Source organism: Cervus canadensis, chromosome 14, assembly GCF_019320065.1.
Source record: "Cervus canadensis isolate Bull #8, Minnesota chromosome 14, ASM1932006v1, whole genome shotgun sequence".
Taxonomy (NCBI): Eukaryota; Metazoa; Chordata; class Mammalia; order Artiodactyla; family Cervidae; genus Cervus; species Cervus canadensis.
The window spans coordinates 19,799,484-19,823,698 of NC_057399.1; the positions used below are offsets into that span (position 1 = coordinate 19,799,484).

General features: G+C 39.2%; 1 non-coding gene across 1 annotated transcript; it reads right to left on the minus strand.

Moving 5' to 3' along the window:
• Nucleotides 1–23,355: 23,355 nt before the first annotated feature.
• On the minus strand, nt 23,356–23,462 carry LOC122453429. Its single transcript, XR_006273052.1, has one exon. It is a non-coding gene; the product is annotated as a U6 spliceosomal RNA (small nuclear RNA).
• Nucleotides 23,463–24,215: the final 753 nt, after the last annotated feature.

Below are 24,215 nucleotides of genomic sequence, written 5' to 3' on the forward strand. Positions count from 1 at the left end.
GTTGCTACTGTGTAAATTCCCATAAGAGTAAAGGCAAAGATTTTCATTTCTTGATGGAATTCTAGAAATCTGGGTTTTCCACGATTTCTTGGATTTCCAGGACTTTGAGGGAGGGAGCAATGCTGGTTTTTCAAGAGGCCCTTGAAGGTCCTTCTGGCACAGTAGCCCCGGTGGCCCTCCCCTGGTGGTGATGGGGTTGCCTGAAATGTTCTTAAATCAGTTCAGTTCCTGGAAATTCTACAAGTTTCTGTGAGAGTGACTGTTCAATTGTTTAATATGATCTCAGCACACTCAATCTCCTGGACTGCTCGTTATTCAGCTTTTATAGTCTCATTTTTCCAGGTTCTGAACCTATCAGAAGCTGAAAGATCACCTTAACCATACACCTTACTTTTTATTCTCCCCTTCCCTCAGCCCCTGGCATTCTACTTTCTCTCCCTATGAATTTTCTACTTTAGATACTTCATGTAGGTGGAATAATATAATATTTGTCTTTTTCTGACTGGCTTATTTCACTTCTCATAATGTCTTAAAATTCCATTTATGTTGTAGCATTTATCAGAATTCCCTTCCTTTTTAAGGCTGGATAATATTCTATTGTATATATGCTCCAAACTTTTGTTTCTTCATTCATTCATCAGTGGATACTTGGGTTGCTTTTACCTTTCAACTATTGTGAATAATGCTGCTACAAACATGGATATACAACTATCTATTCAAGTCTGCTTTCAATTCTTCGGAATATACACCTTTTCATATACTTTAAACTTTGAATTCTGTTTTTCTTTTTTAATTTATAAAAGAGTAAAATAATTTGAAAGAAAAAACTCTAAAATTGAAATCAACACCCCCCTCCCCAAACTGAAAACACATGAAGCTATCAAATTGGTATCATAGCCACACAGGGAAAAATAGTTATTTCAAGCTTTTCACAGAAGAGTGAAAACCAGTCAATGAAGATGAAATGATAAATGGAGGGATCATCAAGTGATTATAAAGCCTTTAAATGAGAAGATGTAGTGGAAAAGTGTTTTAATAGGCCAAAGTATAACCCTGCAGATTTTTTGCTAAAATCTGTGACAGCTTTTTGTAAAAGAGAGATCTCGCTGTCACCATCTGTCATCAACATTGTAACCAGTGTCAAACTTAGATAAGAAAGAATGACAAAAAGAAAAAAAGAAAAAGGAAGAATGACATACATGATATTGTGTCTTCCAAGCATGAAAGCATCACCCATGAAGTATTCTTGCCAGAAATGTCTAACCAAAACTTACTTGAGCCCTTAACTTTCAGTTTACAGGAAATATAAAAGCTAAAGGAACAACTTAAATGGCCCCAGGAGTAAACAATCCAACACGCACAGAATGTGGAACTGTACAGAACTTGCTGGTGTCTTCAAAATGTTGGTGTCCAAGAGGAATGAGACAAGATTACTGTAGAATAAAAAATTCTAAAATAATATAAAAACCAAATGCAATGCATACACATGATCTTAATCCTGGTTTTTAAAATTAGCCATAAAAAACAGTTTGGGGACAAATGGAGAAATTTAAATTTGGAGTGAGTACAATGTGATGTTAGAGAAACACTGTTAATTTTCTTAGATGTGTTAATGGTAAGTGATTATGTAAGAGAAAATTCTTATTCTTAGATTATGTATATCACAGCATATAGTAGTGAAGGGTGATGATAAATAGACATAGTCAAATAAGCCAAAATATAATATCTGTGTAGTAGGTATATCGGAGTTGAATTTGGGTGATGGGTCTATGGCTGTTCATTGTACTATTTTAATACTTAGATTTTCTCTGCATGTTTAATGTTTTTCATAATATATAATTGAAAAGTAAAAAATCAAATTTTGAGAGTCAGCACAAAAGACATGTACATACGACTTTCAGAGGCTTCACCCTCAAATTCCGTATCAGGGAATTATCTCAGTTGAGCTGTGGAAAAGAGACTTGAAATCAAGAAAACTAGCATTTATGTAGTGATGGATATTCTTCCCCTCAAAGAGAGACAGGATTCAGTGACTAAGTTTGAATTCTAGGCCCACAAGCAAAAGTTTTAGAAAGGTACCTTTTAGCCTTTGCTAATTGTGAATTAATCAGCTCTCCAGTGGCAAGAAGACCCCTTCTTTCTTCACCCCGTCTTACTCTCCAGTGTTTATGCCTAGAGCAAGAACAAGACATTTCATAGAATGCAAGGAAACTCTTAGAGAATAAGATATGGTTACTTAGTTGTTAGTGATGAATAGAGCACTGGCATAAATATGATGGGTAAAGTTTTTAAGGATGATGAATACCTTTTCCTTTATTGAATGAAGTGGATGGTGAAAGAGTGGTTAAAAGGGTGGACTGTGGTGTTAGATGACCCAGATTCAACACTGGACTCTGCCACTTAATCACTGTGTGAAACAAGAGCTGTCCAAACCATTTTTTGTACATTTAAGTGGAGATAATGAAAGCATCCACCTCTGAATCCTGTGAGAATGAAGAATGACAAATAACGCACTAGTAGCACAGAACCTAGCAGAGTTAAGTCCAAAAATGTTAATGATGGTTGTTATAATATTACTCACAGAAGGGAAGTGAACATACATGAACGAGTTGAAAGGCAGACTCCTACTGAGTCTTTAGACTATCCATAGGCAGGAGGTAAATTTCTGGCCACTTAATAACTTAAATTTATTGTGAATTTAACTATTTCCCTGAGCTTCCCGAGAATTCTTTCAGCACAGACCTGGCACCAGCTGTGCATCGCCAGGATCCTGAGTAAAGCTGAAGTCGGGACATCATGGAGGAAGCTGTGACGACATTCTTTGTCACTATGAGACAGTGATGCTCTGTTTCCCTAGCTTGGTGTCTACAAAGCAAGTTGTGAACCCCTCTCAGTGACATTTGCTATCTTAGTGCTTTTTCCCAGCAGGTGCTGAAATGTAAACCATTGTTAAATTAGCTGATGGTTGTTAGGAAATAAAAACTTGTATTAAGTACTTTTGTTTTTTTCATTTCTTGCCTAAGACCCTATTTCAAATACTCGGGCTGCTGGCAGTTGAGATGGCATTTTGTGCCACAATTTTACTGATTATGCACCAACCACTCAAAGGTACCACGTTATCTTCTAATTTTATTTAACATATTTTAAAAAGTTGTAAGTGGCCAGTGACATCCATGTATTTCTGAGACTAGTGAAGTCTTTTGGAGTGGAAATCAATTAGTAAACCACTTAATTTTAAGGATTATCTTGAAAAATAAGACTTTTCACTTAACTATTAATCTTCAAACTTCTAAAAATGTCTTTGATTGATAATAAAATCTGTAAAAATCACAAATGATGAAAGGATACTTCTCCAAATTAATAGCATAAGAATTGAGCACTGCTTTAAAAATAAGTTTCTAAGGAAAGTTTAGCATTAACAAGAACGGCAATTCCATGATCCTCAAACTGAAAAGGCTGTAATATAGATGCAAATTGAGTAGGACACCCTCATTATAACTGCCTCTCTTAAGAAGGAAGGGTCATGTATGATAGAAACAACAAAAAAGCTGCTTTAAAAAAAAAGATACAGAACACAATATCAGTGGAATGAAACTGACATGAAATGAGCTGCTGGGTTTGTAAAAATATCTTCTATTTTCAAGTTATAGGTTTAGAGTCAGGCTTATCTCAAGTGCCCTGCATAAAACAAAAGTGTATAAGATCATTGATATGTATGGTATCAGTTATAGGTTAGTTGTATATCTATTGTACTCATATACGACTTTCGTTTTTATTTTTAACTGGGATAATTGCTTCACAATATTTTGTAGGCTTCTGCCATACAACGACATGCATCGGCCACAAGCACACACGTGTCCCCTTGCTCCAGAACCTTCCCCATCCCACCCCTCCAGGTTGTTACAGACACCAGGTTGAGCTCCCTCTGCCCGCACAGCGGCTTCTCACTGACTGTTTTACACACGGCAGTACCTACATGTCAATGCTACGCCCTCAGTTCATCCCATGCTCTCCTTCCCCTGCTGTGTCCAAAGTCTGTTCCCTGTGTCTGTATCTCTATTCCCGCCCTGCACTTACGTTCATCAGTACCATTTTTCTGGATTCCTTATATATGCGTTAATATACAAAATTTGTTTTTCTCTGTCTTACTTCTCTCTGTACAACAGATTCTAGGTTTATCCATTTCACTAGAACTGACTCAAATGCATTCCTTTTTATGGCTGAATAGTATTCCACTGGTGGGAATGTAAATTGATACAGTCATTATGGAGAACAATATGGAGATCACTTAAAAAAAAAAAAAAACAGGAATAAAAATTACCATATATCCCAGCAATCGTACTACTGGGCATGTACCCTGAGAAAACCATAACTGAAAAAGACACACATTCTGCAATGTTCATAGCAGCAGTATCTACAATAGCTAGGACATGGGAGCAACCTAGATGTTCATCAACAGATGAATGGACAACTTTCTTTTGACTGACTTTCAGACCACAATTAGAAGACTACTGGTAATTCTACCACAAGGAGAGAAATCAGAATTGTAAATGAGCCTGCTATTTAAAAGTTCTGGCCATAGATTCAGCAACACCTATTTCAAAGTAATTACATACAGCGTCTGGGCTTCCCTGGTGGCTCAGACGGTGAAGAATTACCATCCCCTGCAATGCAGGAGACCCAGTTCAGTTTCTGGATTGGGAAGATCCTCTGGCGAAGGGTATGGCTATCTACTCCAGTATTCTGGCCACCCCCCCATGGACAGAGGAGACTGACAGGTTATAGTCCATGGGGTTGTAAAGAGTTGGACATGACTGAGCGCCTAACACACACGCAGACAATATCTATGATCATATTTTAAACGTTATTTTGAAAATGTTCATAAGAAACTTTGACCATATTAGATTTGAAAGGCTTGTACTTTAAACCAGGATGGTATAGGCCAATTTCCCTTTATCAAAGCAACTGAGTGGATAAGCCTTAAGACTGACAAAAGCTTTTGCTTTTTGTTTTTAAATTATTATTAAAGAAAAACAGGAAGTATAATAGAATACCTACACATCAAATTTTGCTTTCTAGGACGGATGTGGCCAAGAAGGGGAGTAGGAAGACCTTAAGCTCACCTCCTCCCTTGGGAACATGAAAATTACAACCATTTGCAGAGCAACTTTCTATGAGAACAACCTGAAGAGTAGCAGAGAAGAGTTTCCACAGCTATAGCTATAAGAAGGAACCACAACGAGATGGTAGGAAGGGTGTATACACTCAAGACCCACAACCCTAGGGAGACGATCCACAGGTGGGAGGAATCTCCCAAGGAGTGAGGGATCAGAGTCCCACATCAAGCTCCCTAACCTAGGGGTCCTGCACTGAAAAGATGAGCCCCCAGAACGGCTGGCTTTGAAGACCAGCACGGCTTCCATACTGGTAAGCTGGAGGGCTGTAGGAAACGAAAACGCTGCTCTAAAGGGCACACATAAAATCTCACAGGTGCCACCAAGTCCCAGCGCAAAGGCAGTAATATGGAAGGAGTCTGGGTCAGACCCACCTTCTGATCTGGAAGAGCATCCCAGAAAGGCAGGAGGTGCCCGGGACTCACCCTGGAAACACAGGTGCCAACCGCCATTACTATGAGGACACTGGTGGTGGCAAGCACCATTCTGGAATCCTCCCTCTAGTCTTTTAGCATGATGGGGTTACCCACCCACCAACAGGCCAGTACCAACCTCAGCTCCTCCAGGTCCCCAAAGCACGCTGCCCTGGGACCCAGTCCTGCTAGCCATTCAGGCTGGCATCAGCCCCAAGAACACCCCAGGCCATGCAGCCAGCTGTCCTGGCATCCAGCCTCACTCATAAGTGGGCTGCAACCACTGCACAAGGCTGGCCTTGCAGTCACCTAGGCAGGGGCCAACCCCACTACCTATGCATACCCACAGTAGTCAACGCTGCCACAGCAGAATGGCTGGGAACCAACCAAAAATGTCTATTAATTTGAAAAGTCGTGTTCAGATCTTTACCAACAAATAGCTGTACAACATTAACAACTTCTTTCAGCCTCCATTTCTTCATCAGTAATATAGGGCAAAAGCATCCATCTCAAGGAATGGATGTTAAAGAAAAATGATTCATGGTAATTCCCTGGCTGTCTGGTGGTTAGGACTCTGCAGGTTCACTGCCAAGGGCAAAGGTTCAATCCCTGGTTAGAACTAAGATCCAACAAGGTTCAAGGCATGGCCCAAAAAAAAAAAAAAAAAAAAATGTATAATCCAGATAAAGTGCTTAACATAGAGCTTATCACACAGTAGGCATTTAAGACACATTGACAGCTATTATTATTATTTCTTTTATCTTACAGACATGGAGATCTCATTGTCTTTCAGAATACTGAGTTTGTGCTGACCAAGGAAGTATGTAATATTTAGAGTTTATACCCTTCCTGATACCCTTCCCCCAGACAGAACTCAGACTACCTATTGCTGGCAGTGAATGTGAGCTATCTCACTGGTTTCAAGAGCTGATATGTCCCATGAAAAATTCCTCCCACATGAAATATTTATGTGTTTTTTCTTCAGAAAGCTACTCTGCCTCAAGGCTTCAGGTGTTTCTTCCGCTCAAGTCAACAGGTATTTTCAAAACTTTAATGGGTTTAGATGATTTTTTGAAAGCATACTGCTGCTTTTTAAAGCAGTTGGTGAATCTGGATTATTTATATTGCATTAAAACTCATGGTTTTGCTCTCTGTGTTGTAAACGATACTCCACGGGAAAAACACAAACTTCTATCACTTAAAAACTTCACAGTGACCAAGGCCCCTTTGCATCTCACATGATCCTCATTGCCTTTTAACATCTAGTTAATCCCCTTAAGGTACAAATATTTAAATTAGAAAAAAGAACAAGAACAGGACATGAACACAAAATCAGGAGACGTGGCAGGAACCCAGCTGAAGGCCCTAGTTGCCCAGGTGCCTTTATTTGTCTGGTGCAATTTGTTCTGTGTGTCAGACAAAAATGTAGCTTTCATTTCCAGATGACAAGTATAATGGAGTGCTTTGTGAAAAATAGCAGCATTATCGATGGTACTTTATGATAGCGTCTCACTGACAACTCACGGTTATCAAATTTAAGATACTTTATACTAGGTGGAAAATTAGCAAAGCTTTCAAAAACATACATTTGAGGGGAGGAGGCACTTGAAGTCTGAACTTGATGGAGTTTCTAACAGTATCCCCATTTTAACCCAATTCCAGGAGTTGAGTTGATTAGAACTTGGGAGGATTTATGTGGGGAATATTCATATATACTCTTGTTCTGGGAGATGCTGCCAAGCTTCAGGTAGTCTAGAAATCCTCTATGGATTTCTAGAGTGGAGCCTCAAGCAAAAGTTCTGAAATATTTTGGGAGCTTTTCTCATGCACAGTTCTTGGCATATAGTAGGCCCAACAAATATTAGCTGAATTGTTATTGTTGTTCAGTCCCTAAGTTGTGTCTGACTCTTTGTGACCCCATGGACTGCAGCACCCCAGGCTTCCCTGTCCTTCACTGTCTCCTGGAGTTTGCTCAAACTCATGTCCATTGAGTCCGTGATGCCATCCAACCATCTCATCCTCCCCCACCCACTTCTCCTGCTGCTGTCAATCTTCCCCAGCATCAGGGTCATTTTTAATGAGTTGGCTCTTCGCATCAGATGGTCAAAGTGTTGGAGCTTCAGCTTCAGCATCAGTCCTTCCAATGAATACTCAGGCCTGATTTCCTTTAGAATTGACTGGTTTGATCTTGCTGTCCGAGCAACTCTGAAGAGTCTTCTCCAACACCACAGTTTGAAAACATCAATTCTTTGGCTGAATAGACATCTAAATTTGTAATGTTCATTTTCCTAGTAGAAATCCAGCACCTAAAGCCATTTTATGGCTTAACCTGTAGTGGTCACAAGTATAGTATGAATATATTTCTACTGATTTTCTACTATCTCTCACTAAACAGAGTTCTGTGCTGTTTTCACTCCTCTTCTTTTTATATTTCCTCCTTCCTTTTGAGTGGCCAGTGACATACATGGGAATTCCATTCTTTGTAGATAAATCTCATCATTAGACAAATTCCTGACCCTTTGGCTGGTCATCAGATAATGTAGTTGAGGGGTGATGCCCATTTAGGGTGATTTCAGAAGTCAGGGAAGCTTCAAACTGTCTTCTTCTTTTTTTTTTCCAAACTGTCTTCTAATCCACTGATTATTGTGGAATGCCACATACAATTAAAAGCTAATTTTTATGATTTAGGTACTACTAGAAAATGAGCTTCTTTCACTAAGGACGGAGACTCAGAGCCACAGACACACATTCACAGAAACAAATGTGATCAGGTTAGCTCTTTCTATTGCTGTTTAAATCTTGATCATGCATTGGAAGCAGTAGTGTTGCCGGGTCAACTGAATTGTTTCCTGTTTCCAGTTGCTTGTATTTGAGGCATTTGTCATAGTATGATCTAAGGATTGAATAAAGCCTATTTGTGGGGAAAAAAATAAAATAAAATGAGCTTCATAATTTCTCAATCAACAATTGATATTATTGAATGTTTGTTGTAAACAAGATCATGTACTAAGTCCTCTGAAGGTTATAAAAATAAATAAGGCAATGAGACAATGACCTGATCAGATGTGCAATGTAATAAAGAGCAAGTTAGCTGGATTGTAGAAAAAGAATTCTGGCTGAGAGAGAAGGGACTAGTAGAACTAGTCTACACAACTGAAGCGACTTAGGATGGAGGATGGATAGTCGCTAAGTTATGTCTGACTCTTGCGACTCCATGGACTGCAGCCCGCCAGGCTCTGCCTGGGATTTCTCAGGCAAGAATACTGGAGTGGGCTGCCATTTCCTTCTCCAAAGGATCTTCTCCACCCAGAGATCAAACCTGCATCTCCTATATTGGCAGGCAGATTCTTTATCACTGAGCCACCAGGGACATAAGACAAACAACAGTGGCTTCCACAAGAAAGATTTACTTCTCTCTTACATAAAACTTTGGGGTGGTAAACAGTCCAGGAGAAAAGGGTCCCATTTATCTTGTGGCTCCTTCATCCCCTATTGTGCTGTTTTTTCCCTGCAAGGTGTAACTTATCACCATCTTATTACAATCTAGTCTGCAGAGAGAGAAAACGGGGAGGACAAGCAACTTTATACGAAGGATGTGGTTCAGAAGGTGCACACATCTCTTTCACTCTCACACTAGTGACCGGAACTTACTTCATAGATGACATTGTAGCTTGGCCATATGGAGCCCCCAGAGAGGCTGGGAGGCATGATGCTCAATTTACTACCAAAAGGAAGAGAGAGTATGGATATTAGATTAATTAGTAGTCTGTTCTATAAGGGACAAGACTAGAGGCAAAGACGTAAATTTACTGTTTATGTCTTAGACTATGTTTATGTTTATGTCAAGGACTACTATTTCACAGACATAGAAAACAAATTCATGGTTACCAAAGAGGAAATGGGGGGAGGAACAAATTAGGAATTTGGGATTAACAGATACACACTAGTGTATATAAAATAGATAAAACAACAAGGACCTACTGTATAGCATATGAAGTTTCAAGGTGATTTTTTGATGGGTGCCAGGAGACTGCAAATTATTGTTTCTTTTTCCTTCAAAGCTCTCAGCATTTTAATGAGTAAGTACTATATAAGTATTGTATCCTGCCATTTGGTAAAGGATCTGTTTGAGAGGTGGGTTTGAGATGAAAGTTGCATTGTATACTTCACTGAAATTTTTAAACCATGTTCTTAGGGGAAACTATACCATTTAAACTTTTAGGTCTTAGACTAAAGCTTGAAGGAAGACATTTCTTAAAAATTACTTACAAAATTGACATTTTGTGGATAAAAGAAGCTAAAGCCAAACCATACGGTAAGTATTAAGGGATCTTGGGGGTTTGGACAGATAGTTTGCAGCTACCTGTTGGACTTCAGGATTTATTTCTGGGTAAATCTCCACTTCCTGAACTCACAACAGCTCTTTCTGGTGAATGCCAGCTTGAGGTGGGTTTGCCAGGTCTCCTTCATTCTCTCCTCACCACACACTCTCCATCTTTCCCACCCGGCCTCCTTCTCTGGGAGGCTCATCTGTGATTTCCACGCCTAATGGTTTCCTGTTGGGTTTGGCCATGGGGAGCCTTTCAGGGAGATCAGACAGAGAAGAGTGAAGCCAGGTATCTCTTTGTAGGGTGGCCTCAGGTTGGTTGTGTCCCTCCACCCAAGGTTGCTAATTAACAGAACTCTCTCCTGTGTGGTTCTAGTAACCACTTTCTTCCCTCAGGTTAAGGGGTGGTAACATTTCAGTTGCTACAAACCCCAGGTTTATTCCTTGTGGTTCCTTTACAATCCCTTCATAAATAAATCCTCCTAATTAGTCTAATTTAAATGTGTATTCTGTTTCCTACTGGATTTTCATTTGGCACTTGGACATTTCTAGTGCATCCAAAGCATAACACTTTATTTTCTGCTTTTGTTTATTTTCAAATGATAAACAAGGCCTTCTCTCCTCTCCTCTCTGAGCCACATGCAGAGACCCAGGATACGGGTCAGAAAGGGTAAGAAATGACATAAAGGATGGGGTACCAAGAGATAGAATTAGTTTCAGGAAGGGGATGAGCGTTAAGCTCATAGTGGAAATCAAAGCTATGGTCAATGTGTTCCTTGATAATGAAAAACAAAATGCTTACATTTTAGTGAGATCTAGTTTAATGTAGTTCATAAAATTTCTCTTACTCTTTTCCATAGAATTTTAGAGAGGCAGTAGAGAATTGTGGTTAAAACATCAAGTTTGGAGTTAGTCTTTCCAGTTAAATCCTGATTCTGCCACTTACAAGCTGTATGACTTTGGACAAGTTACTGAAGGTCTCTATCTCAGTTTCCTTGTTTGTTAAATGTGGGTAATACTTTTACTTATGGATCTGTGAAGGTTAAAGTAGTTGGTATGTGGAAGGGCTTAGAATAAGGGCCTGATACATAGTAAGTACTCTTTAAATGTTGACACTAATATTTAGAACCAGAATAAATCTTCGAGTTTATTTAGACTAACTCATCAGACAAAGAAGTGAAGGAGTAGAGACCAAATCACCTGGCCGAGGTCCTATTGCAAAGGTTAATTTCGGGTTTATTCAATGATTCATTTGTGCAACAAATATTTATCTCACCAGGACCCCTGAGATAACAGAAGCTCCATTAATTTGGCCAGGTCTATGTGAACGGGTAAGGCCAGCGCGAGCAGCGAACAAACAGCAATAGCAACAGACACACCGCAAAACAAAGCCCTGGGTCTCACCTGTTCGCTGTCTTCCCCTCATCGTGTTACCCACGGCGTCACTTAGTTGTCAGAACGCCACCTTGGATTTTAATCAGTTCCTGTCTAGCATCCTTTGGAAAATCCACCATCCTATACAGGAGGCTTATGATACTACAGTTAGTGCTGAGATCTTGGTTTTTGGCTGATATGCAAAAATGAAAAAGAGCAAGAAATTCCCCCAGAGACCCCACAGCTGTGCATGAGAAAGAACACAAATCTTTCCAACTAAGATCTAGCAACGATGAAACCTCCCAGTAATTTATGCTCTAAGATTTCCCCCTGGATCTACATTTTCTAAAAGTCTCAGATGGTATGTTTTGTGTGTATGTGTGTGCTAATTTCATCCTCCTTGGTCAAGCCGTCTACTTCTGGGAGTACTGAAGTCCTGCTGATTGTGGGGCTTTCTCTGCCACTGGGGAGGGCAACATTTCAATAAATCCACATTTAACTGTGAAGACAGCTGTAAGCCCTTTAAATTCATAAATGAAATGAAATCACAGAATTCTGTAGGATGGGTTTGATGCTACCCAAACATTCCCAAGTGCAAAGCTAATCCTTGAGTTAAAAAGTAGCAAATTTAAATGCTCCATCCAAGATGGATGATTCCCCTGACTGCCAGTAAAAAGAATTACATGAGACTTAATCAAATAATAAAACAAAACAAAAGCCATTGATTAAAAAAAAATCTGTTGGCTGGGTCAACATAGTACAGGATAAACTGTACAGTGGAAGTAATTTTCCAGGGAATTTGTCTTTGAAACACCTTCGAGGATAAAAAAAAAGCTTTATATTTTTATGTTTTAAACCTACAGTCGATAATTTTAATAAAAAGTGCTCAGTATCAGGGAGAGAGTTGATATATTTTTCACAATCCTGACTGAAAGTCAAAAGTCTGGTGTCTGAATTGTGTGCAGGTGTTTTGGGGTCAATCACTTTTTCTTCTTGTGCCTCAGTTTTTCTCTTATTGGGAATAATGTATAATGTGTGTGTGCTCTGCTATCAATACACACATACATAGGGGGAAGTTCAGGATTACTAGCATTCAATCTGATTTATAAAGTAGATTTTGTATTTTAGGAACACAACTATTAAAACAAATGATGTACAGTATCACATGCTATTATTGGAGAGGATATTTACAGTTTTTAAGGAGAAAAAACACTATTTAGGATTCAAAACACTTCCTCCATGCACTCAGTAATGACAAAAGTAGGGAATGGAGCATTATGTTAACTTTTAAATGAGCAGATCTATCTTACTTGAGAAAGTGTTATAAATCCTCTTGAAAATAAAATCAACTCCTGCATAATTTTATGAAATAAAACTTGTTTTATTTCTGAGAGACATCTGTTCTATGTCATATGATTTGAAAGGAGTCACCAGGTATTGTCACCTGAACTCTAGAAACTCTTAAATTACATTTAATATTAAAACACACACACATACACACACACACACACACCCTTTAAATGCGGATATGTGAAGATCCTTACATATTACAAGTAGTAAAAACCTATGTCTTTTTACTGAAGTACAGAGCAGCTGTCCTTAGCAGCTTTTTCCTTTCCTTATTGTTTCTTTGCATCTCAATGCATAAAGGTGGATTTAAGGTTCTCAAACCCATAATGATTGTTAAGGTCAGATATACACCCCTTTAAGGGATGAGATCCTAAATGTTGGAAAGATCAAACACTCCCTACCTTATAATCCTCACTTCAAAGTTCAAGAGAAGATTTCTTATAATAGATTTGCATTTTCCTAACGATGTTAAATATCTCTATTGTTCACTCTGAATCAGGTTAAGGATTCTGCCAGATACACTCTATGGTTGTTCTACAGACAGGCATGGCAACCAACTCCAGTATTCTGGCCTGGAGAATCCCCATGGACAGAGGTGCCTGGTGGGCTACAGTCCATGAGATCACAGTCAGACACGACTGAGCAACTCAGCATAGCACACAGCACAGACTAGTCAGACTGTGTATATTTGATCTAAGTATTTGTGGGTCCATCTCAGATTCCAGGAACTAGCCATTCTTGGAAAATTGATCTTCTTTTTAGGTGGCTCTTCAGAATCAGATTTTTGATTTGCTTATTCATATTATGTTATCAAAAACTAAGAGAAAATTGTTCCAAGAAGAACCACTAAGACAAAGAACTAACACATCTCCCCTGAGAATCTTTTGTTCACTCCTGAATATTTTCAACGTAGGTTGGCTTCCATTGGCTTTGAGTGTGTCTTTAAGGAGATGGAGATTGAGGGCAAGTGAAAGATCTCATTGGGTTTAAAATCATCTTGTCCTCAGTTAATGGGATTTTCTTTTAGGTATTACTTTCTCTTTTATTTTATTCTTTCCTGCCTCATGATCTTGAATGCCAGCTGTTTTGGCTGGAGTTCTCCTTAGAACTCACTCTGAAGAATAAATCAAGACATGAAATTAAAAGTTGCTCTATCATTTCATGTAGTGGAAAACCTGAGTGAGGTCTATATAAGCCCTCAATGAATGAATGATTCACTTGTGTGGTAGACAGGATAATGGCTCCCCAAAGCATCCGCATTCTAATTCTCAGAACCTGTGAATACTTATTTATATGACAACAGGGATTTTGCAAATGTGAATAAATTAAGGATTTTGAGATGGGGAGATTAACCTGGATTATTTTAGGGGTCCTAAATGTTATCATTAAGTGTCCTTATAAGAGAGAGACAGAGGGAGATTTGACTACAAAAGAGGATAAGCTGATGTGATGATGGAAGCTGGCTTTGAAGATGGAGGAAGGGGCCACGGGCCAAATACAGGTGGCTACTAGCAGCTGAGAAAAGCAAAGAAACGGATTCTCCTCCTAGAGCCTCCAGAAGGAGTCAAACCTGCCTGTATCTTGACATTAGCCATGAAACTGATTCCAGACTTCAGACCTCCAAAACTCTAAGAACAAATCTGAATTGTTTTAAACCACAAAGTTTGTGACAGTTCATTATAGCAGGAGTAAGAAACAATATCTGGCATTCAGCATTTGGATTTGGATCTATACAAATAATTTTGAACTTTTATTTTGGATTCTTGTCCATACCAACTGTATCCACAACATCACATCATTAAAAAAAATAACATGGATATTTGGCTGGAGGGTTCTGAATCTTGGCTTTAGTATGAGTCATGATGTGATATACATTTAGTTATCTAATTTAGCAATTTAGGATCTCGATTATTTTTACTTCAAGAATGGTAGTAATAGAGTGTAGTCACTTTGGGATTCTTTTTTAGAAACTTTGTCAATATCATACGTAAAAAATATGAAAGAGAAAATGTTCTAATTCCTAGATTTTTGTTTAACTCAAGGAGCAAGCTAGTTGTGGATGTCAAGTGTTTCATGTTTATCTTTTATAGCATAGAGTGCTCAGTGTACTAGAAATAACACTCGGTATGTGGAAGAGCAAGTAGTAAGTTCTGGGACTGTTTTTTCCAGTGAGAGATGTTCTAAAAAACATTCAGCCTAAAAATTTCATGGAGCAGCTTAGAAAATTACAGTTCAGTAGGCCCTTAGATATCTGAGTTTCTGTCTAACTCTGTCTGGAATCTTGTCTGTAAAACGTGTTAAAAAGCTGCTTAGTGTTTTATGTAATAGAGAGCTCAGCAATCTGATCTCTGAGAACTTAAACTCAGTGTTTACATATGTGCTATAGGCTCCATGGAGTCTACATGAGATCAAGGCCCAAACTTCTCCCATTTCCTATCCTATTTCCATGCCCATAAAGGTTTTGTTTGTGTCTTTGAAATCCTCAGTGAGACTGGAAGAGCAGCACCAACCCTCATCTAGGTTCAGGATGGCAACTATTCACAGCATCCTTATGGCCATTACCAACCCCATGGTCATCACCGCCATCCCCAAGGCTAGTTGTAGCACCCTTAGTTCATAAAGAGCTTTCATGTGCATGACCTCTTTATTGGCATTCAGAGCTGGGTGGAGCATTTCATGTTGCAAAGACTTTGTGGAGGAATCAGGGCAGCATTATTGTTCTCCCTGCACACCTCCACACTATGAGGGTCTGTGGAACTAATGTTTGTAAATAAGGGGTCTATATTGCAGAGAAGTTCCATAGTTTTTCTTCTGACAGGCGGAAAGGGAACTGCAGACACTAGAACTCAGAGTCTTCATCTATTACATCAGGGACCAAAAAAAACCCAAGTCCTATGTAAACCCATGGAAATGTCTGCACGATACCTTAGTTGAATCAAAGTTAAAGAAAAGATCAGAGGCAATGATTCATCAAAAAGTACATGTTCCTACCTTATCTCACTGTATGTGCAGAACAAAGAAAAAAGAAAATTGATGAGGCACCAGCTTAAAAAAAATCAACATCATAATATTGTCACTGGATGGTGATGGAAGAAAAGGAAGGGATTTACCAATGTCACTATAGGTCATTTGTTCTTCTTTTGTCCATAATTTTTCTCAGTGGGAGGCAGGAGTAAGATTTCCTCCCCTTAATGAAACTAAGGACAATTTCCATTCTAGACTCTGGTTTTCCTCACCAGTGGCTAATACAGAGCTAACCCAACTTGGGTTGATACAAATGTAAATTCATACAGTTGTTTCTGTTTGGTAAAAGGAAATGTGTTAGTTGCTCAGTCCTGTCTGACTCTTTGCGATCCCATGGACTGTAGCCTGCCAGGCTCCTCAGTCCTTTGTCCATGGGATTCTCCAAGCAAGAATACTGGAGTGCGTAGCCATTTTTTACTCCAGGAGATCTTCCCAACCCAGGGATGGAAACTGGGTCTCCTGCATTGCAGACAAATTCTTTACTATCTGAGCCACCACGGAAAAGGTATTGTCAGTAATATGTGGCAAGTGCTTTTGAATGGATAAGGAAGCTGTGGTACATATACACCATGGAATATTACTCAGCTGTTAAAAAGAATTCATTTGAATCAGTTCTAATGAGATGGATGAAACTGGAGCCCATTATACAGAGTGAAGTAAGCCAGAAAGATAAAGAACATTACAGCATACTAACACATATATATGGAATTTAGAAAGATGGTAACGATAACCCTATATGCAAAACAGAAAAAGAGACACAGATGTACAGAACAGACTTTTGGACTCTGTGGGAGAAGGCGAGGGTGGGATGTTTCGCGAGAACAGCATGTGTATTATCTATAGTGAAACAGATCACCAGCCCAGGTGGGATGCATGAGACAAGTGCTCGGGCCTGGTGCACTGGGAAGACCCAGAGGAATCGGGTGGAGAGGGAGGTGGGAGGGGGGATTGGGATGGGGAATACATGTAACTCCATGGCTGATTCATGTCAATGTATGACAAAACCCACTGCAATGTTGTGAAGTAATTAGCCTCTAATTAGCAACTAAAAAAAAAAAACATCCTTAATCGTCAGCAAATATATTTAAATTGCTAAGGACCAAGGAAGGCATTTCTGAATCTTGTGCTCTGTTGGAGAACCAATTCTGCAACCACAAAACACCTGGATCATTGGGATACCAGCAAACAGTTGGAAAACAGGATGAAATTTAGGGTGTTATGCAGAATGTTCCTTTGTTTCCACCAAAGATCTTAATTCAGATTGCTTTAGTAGTGAAAGAAAGTTCAGGTTCATGGGAATGCTGCAACAACCCAATGAGGTAGAAATTATTTGTTTGATTTTTAAGATGAGAAAACTGAGAAAGAGAGAGACTGAGGAACTTAATGAGTCAGCATAGCATTGAAGTTGAAAGTTGGGACTTGGGTTTGAGTTCTCATCCTGACTCAGTTATTGAATTAGCTGTGTGATCTTTAGAAGAAAGTTAACTCTGATCTTCAGTTTTCTTACAGATAAAATGAGGATAGGATTTAGGACTAGGACTTAAAACATTCAAATGTTTTGAGGATCCAAGTTAGACTATAACAATCAATTATGATCATGAGAGTGTTGAAGCAGTAAAGAGATGAGGTTCAAAGCTCAAGCCCTTTTCATTATACCATGTCACCCTTTGGGTAATATTCACAAGATCCAGAATTTCTCATAGTGAGACAAGACGAGATAGTCTAGGATGAGAACTTTAGAATGACTTTTTATGGTCAATTAATTAGTTAAATTTTTTTTTAATTAGTTAAATTTTGCATACATGCACTTAGAAAAAAAATTTGGATTATAGTTGCTTTATATTGCAGTGTTCGTTTCTGCTAAAGAGCAGAGTGAATCAGCTCTATGTATATACACATATCCCTTCTTTTTTGGATTTTCTTCCCATTTAGGTCACCACAGAGCATTGAGTTGAGTTCCCTGTGCAATATAGTAAGTTCTCGTTAGTTATCTATTTCATACATAGTAGTATGTATACATGTCAATCCCATTCTCCCAATTTATCTCATCACACCTCTACTCCCCTTGGTGTACATACATTTGTTCTCTATGGCTGTGTCTCTATTTCTGCTTTGCAAATAGGTTCATCTGTACCATTTTTCTAGATACCACATATATGCATTAATATATGATATTTGTTTTTCTGTTTCTGACTTACTTCACTCTATATGACCGTCTGTAGGTCCATCCATGTCTTTCCAAATGGCATAATTTTGTTTCTTTTTATGGCTGAGTAATATTCCATTGTATATATGTACCACATCTTCTTTATCCATTCTTCTGCTGATGGACATGTAGGTTGCTTCCGTGTCGTGGTTATCGGGCCAATTTCAATCTGCTGTGGAGCAAGTTGGCCACCTAGAGTTGGGGCACCTGTTATGTCTTAACTTGAGTGCTGTCAATGACTATAAGAACATGGGGTTAAAAGCCACCAGTCTCACATAATTTCATGTCACAGGATATGGAATGGGTACCAGAAGATACAAATTGAGTTGGACAACAGAGAATCTACCTCTCTCTCTAGGAGTCAGCTTTGAAGGAGACCAGCTAGAGTCAATTTTATTTGTATACACACACCTCTGGATTCTTACTGTATAAAAAACACCACGCAGTGAGGAATATGAAGATTTCACCATAGGTGAAGTGCATGCTATTCTACAGTTCATTTTGGCAGGAGACCCAGTGATATACTCAGTCCAAATCAAGGCACCTTTGTGCCATGGGTCTTACAATATGCTCTAAGAATAAGGAAAAGGGAGGTTAGTAACCAAGCAGAGGGCATCTGTTAAGACTTCTTGGAAAAAAAGATAGAAAGAAAACATTTGGTTCTTATCATCTATTAGGTACATTAACAGTTGGTTTTTACATTGGGCTTAAAGGAAAGATAAAATTCAATAGAGAGAGAGAGAGAAAGAGAGAGAGACTATGCCTGGGCTGCAGAGAGCACTTATGACTGATGTGGTGCAGAGAATTACTCATCATCTTCGTGGATCCACGTTTTTAAAAGAACTTTTAATTACAGTTATGTTCAAGCTTTGCCTTGTCACGACACATTCTAAAATTTTATTTTAAATACTGTTCAAATTGTTTTTCAATTTTTCATTTAGTATACTTTAAATATTCTTGAAACCAGGAAATGTTACTTTTAAATAAATGCCATATAATATCAAAATTAATTTTGAAGTCAGGAAATTGTTCCTATAAATAGGGTTTTAAAACCATGACACAGCTTTGAAAAGTTGTAAGAAATATTGCCTGGATCTAGTTGTTTTTTAATATTGTCCAAAACAATTTCCTCTTTTCAGCTGGTCTGCTTGACTGAATCATATTAATTTTTAAGTTTCTCCAATCTGTCTCCAGTTACTAAGAAACATTTCTCAATTGGCTTTTGAAAATATGAATTTCAACTTTGATTGTCAGCATACTTGATGTTATTTATTAGTTAAATTAAAGCGAATTAGATAGGCATTATTTGTCCAGGTTTACAGATGTGAAAACTAAGAAACAGAGAAGAAACATTTCAAAGCAGTTTAACATTGTGACTAAGAACTGGGCTTGAGTCTGCCCTGAGACTCAATCTTGGCTCCATCACAAGCTAGCTAAAGGCCTTGACAAAGTAGCTGAATATCTGTCTCTCTTGAAGCCATTTAAGCTAAGTAGAATTTAGTTATCTAAGTTTTTTTTTAAAGCATTTAATTTACATACCTGAATATTTGTTAAGTAATAGTGGAGGTATGTATTAACCAAATTATTCCTTCTCCTCAACAAACCTTTATTAAGAACTTACCATGAGCAGATTATTATACTAGGCAGTGGAGATACAGAGATGAAGAAGATACCTTTAGAAACCTTGAAAAAGTTTCCACAAATATTAATATCAAATCAGCAAAATAATATACAGAGGGTCAAAATAATTCTTGCACGGACCCTCCCCCCCATAGTACACAAATATGTCTAGAGCTTCTTCATTAACTAATTGGTTTGTCAGGTGTTTGAATACTGTCAAAACTACCATTTCTAAGTAAGCCTTTGTTGCCCTAGCAGGAAACCACAGAATTCTCTGAGGTGAATTTATTCTAACTTGCTGTCTTGTGTGTGTGTGCGCGCGCGCGCGTGTGTGTGTGTGTGTGTGTGTGTGTGTGTGCGCGCGCGCGCGCGAGTCTCTTAAGGAGCTGGAGATGAGACAGGATCCCTCCAGTGGGGAACTCGGACTGGTTCATTTGAATCTGAGTTCTTATTCCCATCCTCCACTTTGCATAGTCTTGGGCAAGCTCCTTCAGCAACCTACGCCTCAGCTCTCTCATCTGTAACATGAGGAGACCATCTTCTGCTTCAGAAAACCAGCTGGTCCTTGAGGACAGATGTATTAAAGTCTGGTGAGAAGACAGAAACCTTGCGAGTTGTTTTCACAGACAAAATTTACTATAAAGAATTGTTAACTAGGTATAAAAGAAAGTGAAAATGTTAACTGTTCAGTTGTGTCCGGCTCTTTGTGACCCCATGTAGCCCACCAGGCTTCTCTGTCCACAGAATTCTTCAGGCAGAAATATTGGAGTGGGTAGCCATTCCCTTCTCTAGGGGATCTTCCTGACCCAGGGACAGAACTCAGGTCTTCTGAATTGTAGGTGGATTCTTCACAGTCTGAGTCACTAGGAAAGCCCAACTAGGTGTGAAGATGTTAATAATTGAAAGGGTAAAAAGACAGCTCTAAGATATGGCAGACTGTCGCCACTGCAGGAAGCAGCTACCACCCTTAGGGTGGTGAGTGCAAAGGGAAGAAGCTGGAATTATTAACACTTAGACCATTACAGGGGATCTCTAGGGAGCTAAACCTCAGAACTTCACAGGGAGCTTCGCTGATGGAACTGGCGTCTCTGAAACAGTTTGTGATAAAGCTGGTTCAAGTGTTTAAAAGACTTCCAACTGATTCAACTGCTGCCATAGGAAGGAACTGCAGGTGGCTGCAACTTCGTCTCTGTAACGCTTCCAGGAATCCCAAGCAGAAAGGAAGCCCCAGAAAGAACAGACAGACGGAGCAAATCCCTTCTTTGTCCACCTCTGCTAACTCCCTCTGAAAGTGAAAGTGTTAGTTGCTCAGTCTTGTCTGACTCTTTGCGACCCCACAGACTGTAGCCCACCAGGCTCCTCTGTCCATGGACTTCCCCAGGCAAGAATACGGGAGTGGGTAGCCATTCTCTTCTCCAGGGGATCTTCCTGACCCAGGGACAGAACCTGGGTCTCCTGCACTGCAGGCAGATTCCTGACTGCCTGAGCGACCAGGGAAGTCCTAACTCCCTCTAGAGCCACCATATTACCAGAGCCAATGTTTCTATTGGATCTATTTGCAACTGGCAAAGCAGAACTGTGGTTTGCAAAGTCCCAGCCCCAGTGTCTGAGAAAAGAGTAAGAAGGATGGGTTTGGGGGATGAGAAATAACAGCTTAATAATTGGTGTAGGCAACAAGCAGACAAACTTGCTTTATTGTCAGCACCTGGTATAGTGCCTGAACGGTACTATTGTATAAATGCTTGTGGAATGGATGTATGTATAGTTAGATTTTAAAATGTGATTTTAATAGCTAGCATCTTAGTTCAGCTGATAAAAACAGCTGTCTTCATGTAGGAAAATAACTTGATAGACCACTTTCATTATAGAGTGAGGTCCCAATGGCTACAGTCTAAAGAGAGTTAGAGAAACAAAGAATTAAACTTTCCTTCATAAAGAGTTAGCAGATAGTGGGGTGGAGCAGGGTGAGCGACAAAGCAAGCAGCTGGAGAGGAAAGGAGAGATCAAACAAAGACGAGGGCCAGGCCAAGCAAACTATATGACGGGTAGAGGTGATCGAGAAAGCGAACCAGTGAGTAGATGATAGAAGGACTTTAAGAAATGATAAATACTTGACTTCAAGTTTTATGACTATGAAACTAAACTCAAATCTTCACAACACTGACCTTTGCTACTCACACTAGTTTACATCTGGAGTATTTGCAAATAAAAAAGCAGTATATTCTGGACATTGAGATGATCCATAAATTTAAACAAGTCTCTGAAAGGTGGAGTTGTAAGTCAGAGACAACTAGGAGCAATGAAGCCTATATGCTTTGTTTGCCACCGACTAAAATCCCCCAGAGATACAAGGCTATGAGTCTATCACATCAGTCTATCACAGTACATGGGATGAGCTATGGAAAATTTCATAAACTCTAAAAAAATCAGAGGGGCCCCTATCTCCTATTCTGGTAACATTCGTGTTAGAAATGTGCATTGAAAAACAAAGTATTTGGCTAAATGGCTCCATTTTTAAGTAAAGTGTGAGTCTACTGAATTGATGCATCATTTGTACATCTGCGTGAACTCTAGCCTCCAAGTTGCAGATCTGAACCCGCATAGATTTAAACTCAGAATAAAACCATCTCCTCTAAATAAAACAGTAGATATAAAAATCCCTCAATATAATGGATAAAGTGTCACATACAAGTGTGATGTGCCAACATCATAGCATCACACGAAGGAAGAAAATGAAGTAACAACTCCTTAAGCTCATTGGTTAAAATGCTTTGGGGAAGGGGTTGGCTTATGATGAAAAGATGGGAGTGGGAAGACTTCTAGGTCTAGTTTTCAATCATTTGCTTTTCAAGTGCTGCTGTCTCAGTTGCCTCCTTGAGGAAATAAGTTCGCTGCTGCTTTCTTTTTTTTTTTTTTCCCCTTTATTTATTTATTTATTTTTCCAGTGGGTTTTGTCATACATTGATATGAATCAGCCATAGATTTACACGTATTCCCCATCCCAATCCCCCCTCCCACCTCCCTCTCCACCCGATTCCTCTGGGTCTTCCCAGTGCACCAGGCCCGAGCACTTGTCTCATGCATCACCTGGGCTGGTGATCTGTTTCACCATAGATAATATACATGCTGTTCTTTCAAAACATCCCACCCTCACCTTCTCCCACAGAGTCCAAAAGTCTGTTCTGTACTTCTGTGTATCTTTTTCTGTTTTGCATATAGGGTTATCGTTACCATCTTTCTAAATTCCATGTATATGTGTTAGTATGCTGTAATGTTCTTTATCTTTCTGGCTTACTTCACTCTGTATAAGGGGCTCCAGTTTCATCCACCTCATTAGAACTGATTCAAATGTATTCTTTTTAATGGCTGAGTAATATTCCATGGTGTATATGTACCACAGCTTCCTTATCCATTCATCTGCTGATGGGCATCTAGGTTGCTTCCATGTCCTGGCTATTATAAACAGTGCTGCGATGAACATTGGGGTGCACGTGTCTCTTTCAGATCTGGTTTCCTCAGTGTGTATGCCCAGAAGTGGGATTGCTGGGTCATATGGCAGTTCTATTTCCAGTTTTTTAAGGAATCTCCACACTGTTCTCCATAGCGGCTGTACTAGTTTGCATTCCCACCAACAGTGTAAGAGGGTTCCCTTTTCTCCACACCCTCTCCAGCATTTATTGCTTGTAGACTTTTGGATAGCAGCCATCCTGACTGGCGTGTAATGGTACCTCATTGTGGTTTTGATTTGCATTTCTCTCATAATGAGTGATGTTGAGCATCTTTTCATGTGTTTGTTAGCCATCTGTATGCCTTCTTTGGAGAAATGTCTGTTTAGTTCTTTGGCCCATTTTTTGATTGGGTCATTTAAAAAATATGGAACGCTTCACGAATTTGCGTGTCATCCTTGCGCAGGGGCCATGCTAATCTTCTCCGTATAGTTCCAATTTTAGTATATGTGCTGCCGAAGCGAGCACTGCTGCTGCTTTCTGATCTAACATTTCTGTCTTTAGGTGACTTAAAATGGGGAGTGTTCCAACTCTGGAGGCATATGGGGTTTTTCTGTTTCTCTTGTGTGTTAATATTAATATATCATTTATTATTATATGTATATTAGTATATATAGACAAGGAGATGAGTACATTTGATAGGCACCAATGAGCTTTTGAGAGAAAAGGGATAGAGATCTTAATGTCTTTTCTATATGTTCAAATTTATTTGGGTATTTCTGATAGACTGAGATGGCTGTAACTGAGGTAAATTGACAAAAAAAGAATCTTTATTGTAGGACTTCTCAAAGTGCCCAGAACAATAGCATCACCTGGGAGCTTGTGAGAAATGTACAACCTGGGCCCACTTCACACCTGCGGAATCAGAATCTTTGAAGATGGGGCCCAACAGAGTGTGTTTTTAAAAACCTCTCCAGGTGACTCATATGCACCTAAAATTTTAAGAAGCAGTGTTAGCAGATGGATTAAACTTTCCATTTTTTTTTTCTTTGCAAGGCAGGAGTAAGCAGGTCCAAGTCAGCCTGAGGTCCCCTGGCAGGTAAGAAGAGAATTTTCTAGTAATAACTGAAATGATGGTTCAAAATTTTTGCATCTCAAAGAAGTAGAATCTAATTTTGTTCTCCATACTGGCAAAGCAGATACATTTGATTCTCTGTTTCTTGGATTAAACATAAAGCCTTATATTTTCAAGAATTTTAGTTGTCCAATGTAACTTATTAA